Genomic DNA, 18,425 nt, shown 5'->3' with positions numbered 1-18,425 from the left:
TTTTTGGACAAAGGCAAAAGACAGCACATTCTTGACCAAAATATCACAAGAACAATCTCTAAGCCATATATTGATATTCTCCTCTAAAACCTCTTGAGCCAGCTTCCCACAGTTCATCAAACCACATTCAGCACCACTATCTTCCATGTTCCTACTAACAGCACTTAAAGTATTCAACTGCTTTTCTAATCCATAGTCCCAAAGTCCATATTCCTTCTAACAAAAACATGGTCTGACCTATGTATGACAGCAATACTACAGGCCCTGGTACCAACTTCTGTCTTAATTATGGTGTCTACTACTGTGAAAGAGACACTCTGCCCACAGCAAATGTTACAACGGAAAATATTTAATTGTGGTGGATTACTTACATTTCAGAGATTCAGTCCATTATTATCATGGTGGGGCGTGGCAGCATGCAGGCAGACACGGTGCTGGAAAGGTAACTGCTACATGTTAATATTCAGGCAACAGAAAGTAGATTGTCTCACTACATGTGGCTTGAGCATATATGAAACCTCAAAGCCACCTCCACAGTGACATGCTTTCTCCAAGACTATACCTACTCCAACAAAGCCATACCTCCTAATCATACCATTCCCTATGAACTTATGGGAGTGAAGTACACTCAAACTAGCACAGATGGGATTCTGCAATCTATTGTAAATGTTCCCAGTGATTATTGTGCACCCTTTGTACTGAAACCTGAAAATACTTAGATTCCTTCTAAGTATTTCTAAGTCTTTTAAATATGATAGCCTGGAAATGACAAAGTCCCTGTATGGATTGCTTCCCTGTATGCATGGCCTAAGTTGAGTAGTCACCCATGTAGAGATTTTTATACAAAGATCATGTGGGTTAACCAAGCCATCAGGAATTGAGATCACACTGACTTAAAGAGTTATTGACTCTGGCATATGGCAAAGGTTTCAATCTGAGGCCAGAATTTATGGGCTGCTTAAACATACATTTTTAACTTCTAGGAACTCAATGTTTTCATGGTAACAAACACAGTTGGAAGCCTGAAAGGGCTTAATAAATTTGGTAGCCTTGGCAATGGATACAGATGATTACCTTAAATGATGTAGAACATAAGAGGACTGTTACTAATTGTGGAGAATTCAAAGTGGAAGAATATAGCTGTTGACTGCATTTGAGTAGAATCTAAAATTAATAAATTGGTGAGAAATGCTCTAGGCACCATCATATTGAGCAAAAAATAACAATTATGAACAGACAAAATTTTCTTTCCAATTGAGAGAATGTTTAAGTAATCTCAGAACACTTTCCCTCAGAACAAGCCATCGTTGTCTCATAAAGACAATGTCTTTGCTACCAAAAACCATATTTATTTATTCATTTAGGTCTTTTCATATTATTTTTTAATTCCTCTTGAGTTAAAACTAAACATGGTCATTGTGATCAGTGAGTCTTTGTAAAGTAGCATGATTGCTTGTACCTGGATATGGTAGTAAAAACCTCCAAATGAAATTCCTTGTGGTCTCTTACAATGGGGTAATGATTACAAGTTCTTGCTTCACAGGAAGAAATGACATCCCATTCAGCTTTTACTTCTATATGGTTGAATGCTTGTACTCCAGAAAAAGATTTCTGTCAAAAGGACATAAAGTCTATCCATTTGACACCTGGAGATTTAATTCTGAGAGCTGGCATGGCAGTCTGCTAAGATCTGACTCAATCAATGCATTGGTTTCATCACTTGATTTGCTAATGACAGTGACTACCAAAGGGATAAGAAATTGGAACAACCAAGGAAAACCCACATGGATGTTGTTAAACTCATTTGTTATAGTGTATATAGAATAAATAAAAATTAAAGTTGGATACGCTCACAGAACTTTACATTGATATAAATATACTTTTGTTCTTCCCTTAAAATGTATAATTAAATGATTAAAAAAAGGTAAAAAGTGAATATAAGGTATATTATGCTGAAAGAAATGCTGGCCTTTGGACTTTTAATTTTGATTCATTCTCTTTTTCTCCAGTGAGTGTTATTAACTATTTATATGGGCCTAATGCCAAATATAATATTAGTAACTCAAAGAGTCATAGTACAGACATGTCTTTCCTTCACATAAATTCAGACTTAATAGGAAGAAGTAAACATGACCTAATAATTTTAAGGCAATGTAGCATAATTGTTACAGCACCAGAATGGCCTTTGCATATATAAATATATATTTGGGGTTCAGTATATTGGCTGAAATTATCTTACCAGAATAAGGAATAGTGGTATAATAGCATTATGTTGATATTTTATTTGTGCCGAAATGTGATTTTATTTGTATGTTAATAAATAAAGTTGCCTGGGGGTCAGAGCTAATAGCAAGCCATTTAGCAGAAGTCTGGCAGTGGTAGCACATGCCCTTAATCCGATCACATGGCAGGCAAAGTCTCTGGGTGATCAAAGACACAGTCAGCATAGGGACACATGCCTTTAATTCCAGTACCAACCGCAGAGACCTGGAGGTCTGTATAGACAGGCAGTGACGAGGAAGTCATGTGGTTGGGTTTAGAACCAATGAGAAGAACAAAAAGGCAATAAAAAGACGGGTCACACAGGAGAAGGTCTGTCTTTCTCTCAGGGGAAGGATGGCAGTGCCTTGTAAGCTAAAACCTATTCACTAGTGCTCTGACCTCTTGGGCTTTTAACTCTTTATTTGGCTCTGTGTTTCTTATTTAATAAGACCTTTTAGAATTACAAAGCATTCACACTATGGAAACTTGGGGTGACAGTTCACACCAACTAATCCAACACAATGTACTCAGAGCCCAGGGGCTGACTAGAAGGGCCAGACAAATGAAGAAAAGTATTAGAAAACAGGGCTAAGCAGAAATGGAGAAGCCATCATGGGCCTTCACAAAACAAAAACAATTCACATGGACTATCTTCTAATGAATAACAAAAATCACTCAATAAAAGTAGGAAATACAAAACTTTCCATGAAAAGAAGAAATATTTGTTGAAAATGAAAGCAATTATATGACCATAAACCAACACAAAGCTTAAAATTCCGTTTTATGGAATCACAAGCTTTTCTTGCTTAGGTCATAGGCAGCTGTGATAATTCATAATCACAAAGACACTAAACAGAAAGAAGTCTAACTAGGTCAGAGATGTAGGTCACTAATCATCTGATGCTATTTTAAAATTCTGAGGACTAATCCTTCCAGTATGTGGAATTTGGGGATTGACTTTTCTGCTAATATTAATCGTAGCAGAAAAGTAAAAATAAAGCAAACCTTTGAAACTAAGAGGTGGCATGGAATAGTGGACATTTCAGTAGGTTTGACCATTCATCTGTAGAGTCACTGATGTCACAAGCCATCAATATTGACTAATATTTTACAAATAATGACAATATTCTTATAGTAAAGTACACATCAATGGATGTTGTACCAGCTCCTTTGACTACTGTCCTTCACGCTTCCCAATATGAGGTACTCAGTGTGGCAAACAGATTCTAGAGAATCACCTTGCCAGTTAACCAGAGAGAAATACATTATGCCTTAGAAAAGGGAATGTTGTTAAAGAAGAATGATAATTCAAAATGAGTACATTTTTATACTTTTTTTAAGTTTTGAAATTATAATATAATTTCATTCCTCCCTTCACTTTCCTCCCTCCAAGCCCTCCCATATATCCCTGCTTTCTCTCTTTCAAATTCATGGCCTCTCATTTCATTAATTGTTATTGTATGTATATGATTAGATAGATAGATAGATAGATACATACATACATACATACATACATACATACATAGATAAATGATAGAGATTCATAAAAATAACCTGCCCAGTCAGTATAATTTTACTTGTATGTATGTTTTCAGGAAAGACCATTTAGCACTGGATTCAATTTTTTTAATCTTCACATTCCAGAATGTGCTGTGATTTTTACTTTTTAGAATTGTGTACTATGTGCTCTAGAAGGCTTCCCATTCATAACAACCTTAATTACCATGACAACATGTTGTGCTAGCCTTATAAAATATGATGCCTTCAATTTTAGGACACTGTGTTCGAGTATGTCAGAATTAACTGTAATGTAGCATAAAAATAAAATATAACTGTATATTCTTAGATAATTTCTTCAGGTTTTGTCTCATCTCTGTGTGTTGTTTACTATTCTACATATAAGGTGTTGAGTGTTAAATTTAAGCAATAGAAAAGATATTATCATGATGAGAAAATAAGTTTCAGAAACCTTTTAAATGTATTGCTCTGAAGTTCCAAAATAGCCTTTGGTTTGGCTCTGCTGCTGGAGAGCCTTAGACGTGTATAAGAAATCTGTATAGCACCCATCTGTGAACTGACTCACCATTGGACCTGCATTTAAAGTTCCTCACTGTGAAGAAGTTAGCTATTACTACAAGTTAAATTCTTTTTCCAGTTGGATCACTACAGTCAAGATTTAGTTTATGATTTAATATCTTTCAATGCAAAGAATTTAACAAAGAAATTATCAAGCTTAATTCTTCACTTAGTAATATAACAAGTTCATATACTACAACCCAACCTCTCTAAATAACATGAAATAATAATAAAATATTATGTGTACATTTATATATCTTCAAAAGTACTAAACAGCTACTAAACTGTTAGTGTTAGAGTCTTAGAAAATGGAAGGAAAGAAATTAAGCCTTAAAAATGAATTTGTCTAACCTCCTAACCATTGTTTGCCAAATCTTAAGTGACGTAAGAAAGAAACCCAACTGAAGAAAGTAAGTCATTTTAGAAGATAGGAAGAAATTTTAACTTTCTCATGGACTTGGGGACAATAACAAAAAGGTTAACTTCTTGAAGTCCTTTGGTAGTCTTTAATCAAAGGCTACAATACATGCTAAGAAATGGGCCTGCTTTCTAAAACTATAATTCAGTTTCAAACAAGTTCATTCCTACTGTGGACTAAGGTAACCTTTACCTACTCTAACTCTGCCAAAAGAAAAACGAAATTCTCCTGGAGTATGGGAACAGTAGACAGACCCTCAAATGATCTTGACAATATACAGAATGTATGATGTTCAATCATAAATTACCAGATATACAAAGGAAATTTACCAAAGGATTGAAAGAAAAGGCAAATCATACAGCATTAAAGACGAGTTATTAGAGATAATCTTTACAGTAGTTACAATGCATCAGATTAATACAGTTAGTACAATGGATGACAGGATACATTTTAGACACACCCCATTGGAATGAATGGCAATGTCTCAGTTCTACCTGGTGGTACTAGAAGCATGAGACTAGCTCCAGGACCAGTCTTAGAAAAATGAAGGACTGGACTGAAGTTATTAACAAACTGCTTAACACTAGTCCACCTAGAACAGGGAATTCCTAAGTTGGATGGTAGATAAAGAGGAAACAACACTGAAAATAATCTACCATGTTTTAGCGGGTGAATTGCTGCCTTGGGAAGAAGGAATACAGTGATTGGATGGGAGCACATTCTGGTGTGTCTGTAATGTTCTACCACTTTGAAATGAATGTTGTTTCTTATGAGGAAAACAACTTACAATATCATACAAATAAGAATCGGTGAAGTTTGTGATTTGTGTACAGTGTTGGTTACCTTTCCAATAACATAATCAAGATATAAGATAATCAATATATGATAAAGGAAATTTGACTTGTCTATTTAGAGGTTTCTGTTCACTGTCAAGTGGACCCACCACTTTTATGCCACACAACACAGCCCACGTTAATGTCAATGAGGGGAAGGGGCAGAATATCATGAAAAATTCATATGTTAGATTCCACTGCGAGCTCCTGTAAAAACCAAAAATGTGAAAGTTTCATGTTGACAGTATATAATGCCACAGAGTAAATTCCCCCAACCCAAAAGGAAAATAAAAGGAGGGAATTGAGAAAAGCAAGACCAAATACCAACAGAGTAAACATCCAGGATGTCTGGCATCCAGGAACCCTGTGGCAGGATGCAGGCTCCTCAGGGCCTCAGCTATCAGGTCCATATAGCTAGCAGTGTTGGTTGCTTCCTCCCTTTGCCTAGCTTTATGCACTGCCTACAGCTACTTCAAGCAGAGGGTCCATGGTTCTGGAATGTTTAGCTTTCTTGGTTCCCACTTCAGCTGCAGTCTCTACCACAGCTTCATCGATCATCCACACAGAAGCTGCTAACAGTAGTGACAAGCCCTGCCATATAATACTTGGCCACCCAAGTTTTCCTCTGAAATTGGGTGAAAACCTCCATGACCTCATAACTCTTGTATGCTGAACACGGACAAGGCCAAGGTCTGCCATCACCATGAGCTATGCTTTGTGACTTCGGCTGAAGGAATATTTGTCAAGTCAGATCTATTCTTATTCACCAGCACAACTGACCCCTGAGCATCTGAGATAGTAGGATTATAATCACATTTTCCAACTTGAAAACCTACAGCAGTATAAGCGATTACCAAAAAAAAAATTCAATAACTTACAACTTCACCCACTACATGGTTAGTAAACTATGGCCTATGAACAAAATTGAAATCACAGCCTACAAATTTAAAAATCGAGCTTGTAAGCCTGTTTTTCATTTTTGGAAGAGCAATTAAAAGTATGGAGAGCCTTGTTTCCTTGGTGTCTTCCATCCCCATTGGTTCTTACACTCTTTCTGCCTCCTCTTCCCCAGAGTTCCCTGAGCCCTGAGGGAAAGAATTTGTTGAAGACATCTCTTTTAGGACTGAGAGTTGCAAGGTCTCTCACTCTGTGTACGTTGTCCAGAGTGGGCCTATGTATTTGTTCCCATCTGATGCAAGAGGAGGCTTCCCTGATGATGACTGAGTAAGGCACTGATACATGGGTATAGCAGAATATCATTAGGAATAGTTTTATTGCTGGTTTCATTTAGCAGAATAGTAGTATGTATTTCTTGTGCTTTTCCTTTGGCTCCCTTTTTCTGGTTTGTTTGTTTTTGTCCTATTTTGTTTATTTTTATTTTATTTTATTTTATTGTTATTGTTTAGATGCCTCTTTGTATTCTAATGAGAGAGAGAAAGAATGGGTGTGGATTTTGGTGGGTGGACAGGTGGGGAAGAGCTGGGAGGATCTGGGGAGGGGGAAAAAGTAGTCAAAATATATTATGTGAAAAAATCTATTTTGAATTTTTAAAATGCGATATAAAAAAGTGGGGAGGGATACTGAAGAGATGGCTCAGCAATTAAGAGCACCTGCTCTTCTTGCATGGGACCAAAGTTCCCTTCCCAGCATGCTCAGGGGACAGTTCACAAACTCCTACGATTCCAGTTACAAGGGATTCAATGCCATTTTTTAACCTCTGTAGGCACTCGCACACATGGGAGCCTAAACATGCAAAGACACATACATACACATTCATACACACATATATACCTAAATAAAAACATAAAACTTCTAGAAGCAAAAAGAAGAATATATGTAAGGAACTTTTTACTACCCTGCCATTTACAGATGAATTTACATAATTTTACATCAATCTTTGCTACTTTTCCTTCAGTACATAAAAAGAGAAAAGGAAAAAATCCTTGAAAAATACTAGAAACCATATGCAATGCTTAAGTTTATGCAAACCTAAGTAATAAGAAACCAGAAATTCAATCAAATACCAATCTATATGTTAGTGACAGTATTTTTAGGGAAGAAAAAAAACACTTAAATCAGTAGAATTTAAGCAAAGAAAATTATCTTTTGTAGTTTGGTGAACTTCTATCCTATAAATTTTAGACTTTCTAGCCTCCATAAGCCTTAAAATGATATATAATAAATAAGCCAATGAAGATTGTTATAATATTAGGGCCTTAGTTTGATGTGTACACCAAAGTAACATGTTATATTACTTAAGCATATAAAATGTTCATAATGAGCATGTAGCTTACAAAGGGGACACCAAATGTAGCAAACCATAACACAAAAAATAGGAAAAATTCTTAAGTTTTTTGGATTTGTGACAAGCAGTAAAACCAACTAAAGAGAGATGGAATAATAATCACTGTTTTCCAATAATTTTAAGAATTCAAGATGAAATTGAGAGACTTGGAGGTTTTTTAATATTTATCTTTATTTTATGGATTTAGGTGCTTTGCTTGAATAAATATTTTGGCACCATGTACCTGCCTAGTGACCACAAAGGCCAGAAAGGGTGTTTGATATCTTGGAACAGAAGTTACAGATAGTTGTGAGCCACCACAAAGGTGCTGGGACTTGAACCCAAATCCTTTGGAAGAACAGCCACTACTCTTAACTGCTGAGCTATCTCTCCAGCCCTGAGACTTACCATTTAATACCCCAAGCACAGAGTCCAAATAAAGAGACACAGATAAATCCTTTTAATGTTCTCTTAGTTTCTTCTCTATTGCTATGATAAAATGTACTGGCAAAGGCAAGATAAGGGAGAAAGGATTTTTTGGACTCAAAGACCAAGGCAGTCTGTGGGATGACTCATCCCTAACAGACTTGAGGGCCAGCTGTCCCAAACCAGTAAAAAAGATACTTTCTGAGAGCTATCCTGAGTCTTCCTAAGGGCCTTAGCAACAGCAGCTGAGACATGATCTGGAGATGACTCAGACCAATGAGAGGCAGCCATGTCATACCAGCAGATGCATATTCATCAGACATTCCCCCAGAGTGGGGTGGAGGGTATATAAGGCTTGCATCTTCCTGAATAAACTAGGCTTGTTGTTGCGACATTTTCCTGGAGTCTGTGTCATTAACTCTGCACCTACTTGGCCCCCTCCCTGAAAGGGAACAACAGCACAGGACCAGGTTACAGTTTGGGGTGACATCACTCTGGCAAAGCCTGTCACAAACTCTGAGAAGCTCTCCTTAGCTGCAACAGGTCATGGCAAGTGCAGTGGTAGAAGTGAGTTCAAGAAGGAGAGATTGAGTCCCACACTGCTGCCACAAAGACCCAGCCCGAGATAGGAAGATCTGGCTCTGCCGGTCTACTTCCTTCTCTTTTATAAGTTTCAATGATACTCCATGATTTAGTCTCCCACACAAGAACATGTGCTTTTGTCTTTGCACTAATGTGCGCGCACACACACACACACACACACACACACACACACATACACACAAAGAGAGATAGAGTCATTGTGACACCTGTTTGGAAACCTCATATCCAGTAATTCTACATACAGAAAATAGAAAGTTGAACACTTTGCCCACTGGCACATGAGGTGAGAAAGGCTGACCTAATTTAACACCCCAAACTAACCCAAGTATTGAGGTGTATCTGGTTTACTTTAGAATACCTTCCCTAGAAAAAGGGCTAACCATGTAGCGCTCCATAGGCTGTGATTATGAGCATACATTTTTTCACTGGCTCTAGTTTACATCTTTTAGAAACCATTCCACAAATGTGAAACTGTTTGAGTCAAACCAGATGTAAGTATCTTGTTCTTTCGCAGTCTGCTATGCTTCTGAAATGACTGAGTTTCATGTCTTGACTTGAAAGTCAAATGACTTGACTTTAAGTCGGCTCTTCTGAGACTGCTCTTACCAGAGGCTTTTGGAGAATAGCCAATAGTCTTTTGAAAAACATTTCACCTTTTTCTCTGAAAATTACATCATGTTAAGTACAAAAATATAGAAGCATGAACATCCCATGCCTATATAACTATCTCTCTCTGTCTCTCTGTCTGTCTTTGTCTGTCTCTGTCTCCGTCTCTGTCTCTCTCTCTCTCTCTCTCTCTCTCTCTCTCTCTCTCTCTCTCCCTCTCCCTCCCTCTCTTTTCTCTTAGTTTCTTACTTTACTGCAGTTTATATGGACCTATAATAACAGGCAAGCTTGGGAATGATGCCCGCCTCAACATTAACAGAAACATGAGGAGCAAGTTTCCACTATCACATACATTACTTTCAGGGTATGTAAGCTTCCAGTGTGGTTGGCACATGAGAAGCAAATAATAGTTTTCCAGATTTGAGTGGAAACACCACCCTTGCCTAAGCATTGTCTTTTTAGTTTTGTAGTACAAGACTCACCCAGATTTGGAAAACAAATGGATTAGTAATTTCAGGCTTTCCTCTGGGGGAATAGCCTGGTGTCATTCAACCTGTTTTGAAAGGCCCATCTCTAACAAGAAGGATGAAGTTGTGAGTGGTCAAATATTAACCCAATGACAGGTTGCATATTTTATCCAAGCATCAAGGCAATGGACCTCTATGGTGATAGCTTCTGGATTCACTTCAGATGTACATTGTACATAGAGAGGGAAAAAAGGTAATGTTTCTTTATATGGAGTTGACTTCAAGAGAATGCTCATACTGCCAAACTGTTCTCAACCTCGATCAGAGAAACTTATTTTAAATGCATAGGGAGCACTTAATGCAGAGACTCATAGCTGGTCAAAGAATTAAGAATAAAATATTATAAGTTCTCAGTCCTAAATGGATCATTTTTATCAACCTCCTCACCAAGGCTCAGGTTACACTGCCTAGGAGAAGGCAGAAAGAACGTAAGAGAGAGGAGTGATGTGAAATGCTACTTTCTGGTTATGGCATGGCTATTGCACTTACAAACTTGCAGTTGTAGTTATCTGCACGAGACCCGAACAAGATCAAGCCTGCCAAAATTACAGCATAGACAGAGAGGGAACTCACACGGTCCCACCCATAACTGAGGTGCTAGTAGTAGCAGATAGTTTCTGCAAGAGGGAAATTATTCTACTTCAGAGGTGTCCACTAGTACATTGCTCATGTTCCAGTGGATGGCTCCATACTCAAGCACATATGGACAGCATTAAATGGACTTAGTGTGTCAGAGAGAGAGAGAGAGAGGAAGGGAGACATGTCAGGGAAGATTCAGGAAGTTAAGGAAAATGGGAGTATGATCATATTCATTGTATAAATGTATAAAATTTTCAAAGAACTAATTAACATATTGTAGTAAACACAGTTAAACAAAGAAAATAATGACAGACATTAAAATAGACAAACCTGCCGGGCGGTGGTGGTGCACACCTTTAATCCCAGCACTCGGGAGGGAGAGGCAGGTGGATCTCTGTGAGTTTGAGGCCAGCCTGGTCTACAGAGTGAGTTCCAGGAAAGGCACTAAAGCTACACAGAGAAACCCTGTCTTGAAAAACCAAAAAAAAAAAAAAATAGACAAACCTATGAGGAGAATTTTCTTTTAGATCCAGGACAAAATGCACACTTTAAAAGTATTAAATGAAATCACTTTGGCCTTCTATTTATTTTGTTCTTTTGTGAAGTTTAGGGAGGGAAGAGAGGCAAAGACCTGTTGCCTGCAGATTGACTTGGAAAGCCCTGGATGAGCTGTGAGTGACTTGTCAATGTATTATTGATAACTCTGCATCCATAGTCAAGCTACAGACCTATACTATGTAGATAATGACCATCTCCACTCAATATCTACTAATTTCCAATGCCTCAGAAAGCTTCATTCATCGTCTCAACCACCCCTTGTTCACCAAGTGCCAATGAGTTTCTGCTTCTCTTAGGGAAAAATAATTTAGCAGAAGTAAATGGGTTTTTCCTCAAATACAGAGCATGTAAGTGACAATTTTTTGACTGGCTTACTCATAAATTAAAGCTTTCTCTACTCCTATACCCTGGAACAACAAAGTTAATGGTTTTGGGGTATTTGCTGTAGCATTATCTATTGCCATTTTTCCTGTGATTCTCAATGGCTACAAATTTCATAGACCATTACAAATTAAAATTCCTTAGTTTCTCATTTTTCAATTGTTGATCAAAATAGAAAGATCTGTTTATGGGGAAATGACTACAGAGGTTTAAAAAAAAAGAAAAGTAAATCTTACAGCTTATAAAGAGATAAGAAATGTCTGTGTTTTGGGTTAGATGGGCCCCAAAAGATTTATTGACACCCTAACCCCAGTTCTTCATAACGTGACCTTCCTTGCTTGCAAATATGAATTGTGTACACACACATCTGCATGCATCTGTGTGTTGTTGGGGGCCAGATTTTGCCACAGGACTCCATTACAACTTTGTTTATATTATTTTTATGCTGGGTTTCACTATATTATCCAAGGATATGTTGAACATTTGAGCTCAAGTGATCCCTCTGCCTTAGCCTCCCTCCTCACAGTGGCAGGGTGTTTCTACTATGGATGTACCTACAAACCAAGGCATACCAAAAATTGCCTGGAAACCACAAGCAATTTAAAAACACACGAAGCAGGGTTACCTCACAGGTTCAGAGGGAAATTGTTCCTGAAAATTATTGATGTTTGGAGTTCCAGGCTCAAGCTGTATAGGACAATAAGATTCTTCCACAGTGGATTGTATCCTGGAACTGTACACCAAATTCAATCCTTTCTCCCTTGAGCTGTGTTTGTTGGGGTATTTTATCACAGTAACAAGAGGAGGAACTACCACTCTCATAATGACAACAGCAACAAAATGCCAATACACACAGCACACTGTCCACACAGGCTGAAGCTGCAACTAAAGGACCTTTATCAGCTGCTTCTTTCCAGTACATAAATATCACACGTTGTCAGTCTAATACAGTCATAGTGCTAGAAAAATCTGAGTCATTGTTGTATATAATCCAAATGCCCACCTGTCCTCCAAATTCTTGAGTCATATCCAAGACTTTATTGAATACTGATCAAATCAAGCCATTAATCCCTATTTAAGTCCTCACTTCTGACTTCTATAGCCATTAAAGCAGTTTCTGCAGATGAAGAACTTCAAACTATACTCTAAAAGAAAATCTATGACAGAAAAGCATCTGCTTCATAGATCAGAGGACTTGCCAAAACAAACGATCACATGTGAGTTTATTTGGGATCTTTCTTTGTGGGGACAACAAGTTGGGACAGCCAACATGATCTACTTGTTGTTAAGATGAACACTCCAAAGAGCTTCACTCTGGGAGAGAATGAGTTTGGCACACCAACACTTGATTATAGTAACATAGTTTGCAAGCAAACTAAAAGGTAGGAGAAAAAAACTTCTGGAAATACCATCTTCCACTACCCTCCCCCACACATACACAGCCAAGATGCCTCCCACTTTTAACACAGGAAACATTTGTGGGATGAATGTAGATCTGGAAGCATGGGATGTTGTTACTGGAACAGCTACATTTGAAATAAATTAGAAGTTAAGGTCACAGATGCCTTTGTCCCGTGTGTTTCAGCTTGTTGTTTTTTAAGACCTAACTCAAAAACTACAGGCTCCCTGATTTCTTCTTTCTCTAAATTTCAATTCTGCTAATTTTTGAATCAATTATTTTTATTTCATTGGCATTCTATAGTGTGTGTGTGTGTGTCTTGGAGAAATAGTCTCTCTAGAAATTGAGCCTCAAATCCTAACATTAAAACTTGACTATTTGGCCGGGCGGTGGTGGCCCACGCCTTTAATCCCAGCACTTGGGAGGCAGAGCCAGGCGGATCTCTGTGAGTTCGAGGCCAGCCTGGGCTACCAAGTGAGTTCCAGGAAAGGCACAAAGCTACACAGAGAAACCCTGTCTCAAAAAACAAAAAAACAAAACAAAACAAAAAAAAAACTTGACTATTTGTAGATTAGTTATATTATTTTAAATAATATGATTGACATGGTATGTAAAATTTGAAGGTCTAATAATAAATTTTAATATGACTTATTTCAGCTGAAATAGTCTACCAGCATCAGCCACATCCTGGCTGTACTCAGCCAAGTCAGGAGAGATCTTTATTCTGTTAGCCCTTGATACCTAACAGCAGCCTCAAGACACATTATTATTTTCAGAACTTTTCTTATCAAGAGCTTGACCACTGCTCAAATATACACTCTCTGTCTCACCTTAATTTCCCAATAAAACTTAAAATCATTCAGTGTGGAAGAGACTTTCTCACCATAAAAGAAGCTTCTAAGCTACCAAGTTAGCCCTCCTGTATAACTGCAGGCTTGTGACTAAATGTTGTCTTATTCCATGCTCTCCAGACAACTGAAATAAAGCAGAGAAAATTTCATCAGATCAAACTAAATTATGTTCCTGCTTCACCCTACTCCAATGGACTCAGCCAGAAACACCACCTTTCCCTTTGTTAGAATATGTGCTACATCATTACTTAGACCAGTACCATCCTCTCTTCCTTGTCATTCTCCTTCTCCTCTTCCTACTCCATTCTTCCTTCTTTCTAATCAAAAATTGTCCATTTAACACTTTCAGAAATGTTAAAAAACACAGCTATGTGTTTTGTGAATTTGCTGGCATTGATTCATACCACTAATCAGTCATTCCTTCTTTTCAAACTTGATGAAATCATAATGATTCATAAGCTTTGCTTGGAAAGGCTGTGGAACACACTCTTGTAGAGTCAATCAGCTATTATATTACCCAAATAAATGGGTTTTAAAAATAATAGAATAGCTGCATCCCTACATAAATCTAATATGTCAGTGACTTACATAAGATTTTGGTCATATTTGGTACAAGGAAAGGTGATCCAGCATAAATATGTGAAGCTTTGGAACTAATGGGTTCTTTGCTCCTGGATGTGAGTAGGAATCCAGTAGCCACTTGCTTTGACTAAAAGGTGAGACTTTGTATCTTCAAATTCCATAAAACCAATAGTCATACAGAAGTTTGAAAAGAACCAGAATGAATAATCCTAAAGGAAGAGGAATCTGAAGTAGAATAGTAAAATAGTTGTGTCTAGAGAAAAGATTGAAAGGATCCATGGGAAAGAGATGGAATGTTAACCACAGTCCAGGGCCATAGGAAGCAGAGGTAAATAACAAGAGTGTTCTGAGGGCTAAAGGAAAACTTGGACTAATTCAATCTCTTCTTTTACCAATAATAAAACCAAGCAATGAAAATTCAGTGTTCCAATTTGGCTCACTCCCAACATTACAAAGAGAGATTCTCTACCATATATTGTATACCAAGGGCAGAGCACACCACTGGAAAGATTTGATGGTTATAGGGTTCATTTATGAAAGCTTAGGCTTTCTCTAGATTTGATAAAAACCATAAGTAGCTAAATTAGCCTCAATAAGTTTACACTATATTTACGTTTTTTAAATTTGTGTTAAAATGTAATACTCATGAATTATTTATGGAGTCCAACATAGATCTCAGTATGTGGAAAGCATGTAACTCAGACCTATATTTTTTTACAGGTTATTTTTTTTTCTAAATAGAAAATTTGCATATCACATACACAATGGATTTCCTGTCACTTATTTAAAAGTGACACTAAAAACAGCGTCAGTTCCACATTGTGAAGATGGTACCACCAATAGAAGGGGTCACAATTCCAGTTTCTTTCTAACAGCACTCAAGTACAAAATTAATTCTTCTCACCCAGTTTCTCCCTTGTTCATAACTTGGCATAAAAGTTGACAAAGTTTCTTTTTATGTCCCAGGAACATCTTTGAGCAGAGAACATAGTGTATCATACAAAATGTCACATTGACTCCATTCTAACTGGAAACTACGCATTCCTAACACTTCCTGATGTCCCATTTTCCCTTTGATAGGGACATGTTCAAAATTTACAGTCCACTAGAGAATATTAAGAGACCACAAATTTGCTCTGATGACACTCTGTGAGTGAAAAAAAAATGTCCTTATAGACATGATTCTAGAGTTCTTACAGAGCCAAAATTCTCATCCTTAGAAACTTGTCAGCACCCAGGCTGTTAGTAACCAGGCAACCATGAGATAAAGCAGGAGGCTGGTCATTGGGCAGCAAAGAAAGGATGTTATGAATGTAAGAATCAGCAAAATAAACCATTCTTATGATCTAGTTGTCTAGGCACCCTTCTCTCTCTGTAACGCCAACTAAGCAAAAGATTCATGAATGAGATGAGTGAATTCATCACCTTCTGGATCCCTGTCCTTTTCTGTTCTCTTGATGACCAATGACCACTCCAGATGTGCCATCTCTGTCCTGGACAAGCTTGGAAATAGTGTTGCTATGCCCATGGTCACACAGCTCCCTCTGCTCAAAGCAGCACATCACCTTATTAGAATAAAGGTATTCTTTAATATTTATTATTTGAAAATGCAAGTAACAAAGTCACACACAGCATGCTCATTCTGCCTGAGGCTCTTTTTTTCTTCAAAGAAGAGCTTGCTGGTTCACAGGCTTGAATTTGCAATGCTGAGATAGAGACTGGCATGTCTAGAATCTCAAGGGTCGTCTCAGAATTTCAGAAACACCTCTAGATGAACCATCCCTGTAAGTAGATGTCTTCAGCTCTGAGGTGGACTCAGAATAGTGGAAGCCACATGGCTTTAGGCTTAGGACACAGGAATGCTAGTTCGATCCACCAAAGTGAAAGCTAATTGCTTTACATCTCCTCCTCTAACTCATCTGAGAAATAGAGATTCAGAATTCCAGCTCAGAGCCCTTTCATAGAAGCCTTTAGACTAACATTGTAAAAAACATTTTACAAACACCAGTCACCTTAACTATCAAATTTATTTTCTTGACTCATGGCAGTCACTGGGGAAATACCTGCTACCAATTCCACCTGTTCAGAGGTCCCTGTCAACATGGGCATTGGTGAGCTTTTTCTGTAAATTAACATATAGGATTTGCAGTCTGTGTTCTAGCAACTAGAAAACTCTGATAATAGACAGATAGTATGCAAAGAAATAGACTGATAAATCCACCTGTGGATCACAGAAATCCAGGCCCTGTTCTATAGCACAAAGTACCAAAGTGGAATATATGTTTATTACAAATCCGAACAGGCCAAGATATCTATTTTGAAACTAACCATTCACTTCCCCACTTCTAGAAGACGTGTACTTTCCAATACCTCTTTCTGTATCTTTGACCCTAACTACCCTAAAAATAATTTATGTAGCAGGTAACTACAAAGCAAGGTGCTATAACTTATTAGAGTAGTGTCATATAGTCTTCACTATATGGTTCCACAGGTTTGCCGGATGACCCAGGTGATGTCAAGACTCCATTGATGGTCCTGGGGAGGAGATAGCTTACTCGACATCCCCCTTGAATATTATTTCCAGGTAAATGATAAGGGATAAGTCCCTAGTAGAAAGATACAACCGTGCATTATTTCTTATCAAAAAAAAAAAATCCTAGACTATAGCTTTCCTATTTCAGAGTGCTCTCACCTCTACTATTGTATCCTCATTCAAGCCTGCTAAGTGCACCATAGATCAGCATACTCACTGCCCATTTGGCCGCCAGATGCTGCTCATGCTGCCTGACTCTGTAGCCACCACAGAAGGATTTCTTTTGTTAGTTTTAACTCTAACTTAGAAGAGTTGGACCCACCAAGAGATATTAAAGGACAAAAAAAAAATCCCAATTCCATTTATTTGTGAGGATCCCCTACCTAGGAATAGGTAGCTTTAAGCCAGTGTGCCTATTTGACAGGCCCAAATGAGCACAATTAATTTCTGGCATGGCCTTTACTATTTCCTTTTCTATCCATTCATACACTGGTTCCTGGTATAATGTGTTGTATAATGCCTTGTAGAAATTAAAAAAAAAACACTAAAAATAAATAAATTTTAAAGCACCCTGGTCTCAGCATTTTGTCTCACACAAGCCCAAATGATACTCCTTTCACTCACTGTCACCTCCTTATTGAAGACTCTTGAAGGTGTGGCTAGGTGCTGAACTGGAGGATAGTTCATACAGTCCTGGTCCTTCATTAAGGTATCTCTTTACCAGCAAGATGGAGAGCCATGGTTATAACTCCTTGACTCCCTGCTCCTCTTCTTTCTATAGGCTTCGTTGACTCTGCAAGTCCAACACCTCTCCAGATAATCCCCTTCTCTATGTTCACTGCTGCTACACCAGACTTCTCATCTATCAGGGAGAACATCATTCAAACTTATGTCTCTTGCTTCCCGGTTTTCTGTGCTTTGGTGCCTGCTCCGATGTGATATGAAATGTCAGGCTCTCTTTGCTTTGGTCTGCATGTGGCCTAGGCTACAGCATCATTCAGATAGGCTGGAAGGCTTATTAAAGTACTGGTTCCTGAGCTCTACTTTGAGAAATATTGGATTACAAACACTGGGTATGAAACTGAAAAAATTGCTTTTCATAAGTTAACTTTTCTCTCCTGCCTATGCATTTCCATGTACACTGTGTATTAATAACCACTGGCTTAAAAATAAAGATCCCCTCCTCGTAGCTGGCCTCTACCTATTATTCCATTCCAAATATTCTATATAGGAATATATTCCATTACTATATAGAGTCAAAGTGGTCAACTCAGTGGATTTTTCTGCCCTTGTAGATCTGGGGAACATGTGATAGAATGGGTTGCCATGGTAGCTGAATGTTTCTCCAGATTTTGTCTGGAAGCATAAACCAAAACTCTCAAGGGTGCTATTTGTTTCCATGATGTTAGAGGGGATATTTTCCTCCCACAAGCCTAGGTACCAGTCCGCCCACCCCATGCCTGCACACGACCTCCTATGAATGGTTGGAAGGAGGCTAAGGGAGGGT

The 18,425-nt window shown here is 38.0% G+C and overlaps 2 long non-coding RNA genes across 2 annotated transcripts in view; one reads left to right on the top strand and one right to left on the bottom strand.

Moving 5' to 3' along the window:
* The window catches only part of LOC131922606 (uncharacterized), a 53,725-nt gene extending 38,165 nt beyond the window's left edge, over positions 1-15,560 (bottom strand). Inside the window, exon 1 of the long non-coding RNA XR_009382343.1 lies at positions 15,290-15,560. This is a non-coding gene — a long non-coding RNA (uncharacterized LOC131922606). The remainder of the gene's footprint in view (positions 1-15,289) is intronic.
* Positions 15,561-15,658: 98 nt separating this feature from the next.
* On the top strand, positions 15,659-18,107 carry LOC131922976 (uncharacterized). Its single transcript, XR_009382449.1, has 2 exons — positions 15,659-15,965; positions 17,700-18,107. It is a non-coding gene; the product is annotated as an uncharacterized LOC131922976 (long non-coding RNA).
* The last annotated feature ends 318 nt before the right edge of the window (positions 18,108-18,425 follow it).

Source organism: Peromyscus eremicus, chromosome 12 (genome assembly GCF_949786415.1).
Source record: "Peromyscus eremicus chromosome 12, PerEre_H2_v1, whole genome shotgun sequence".
In the NCBI taxonomy this organism is placed as follows: Eukaryota; Metazoa; Chordata; class Mammalia; order Rodentia; family Cricetidae; genus Peromyscus; species Peromyscus eremicus.
Note: the sequence above shows the minus strand (reverse complement) of the source record. Positions and strands in the feature narration are given on the sequence as shown.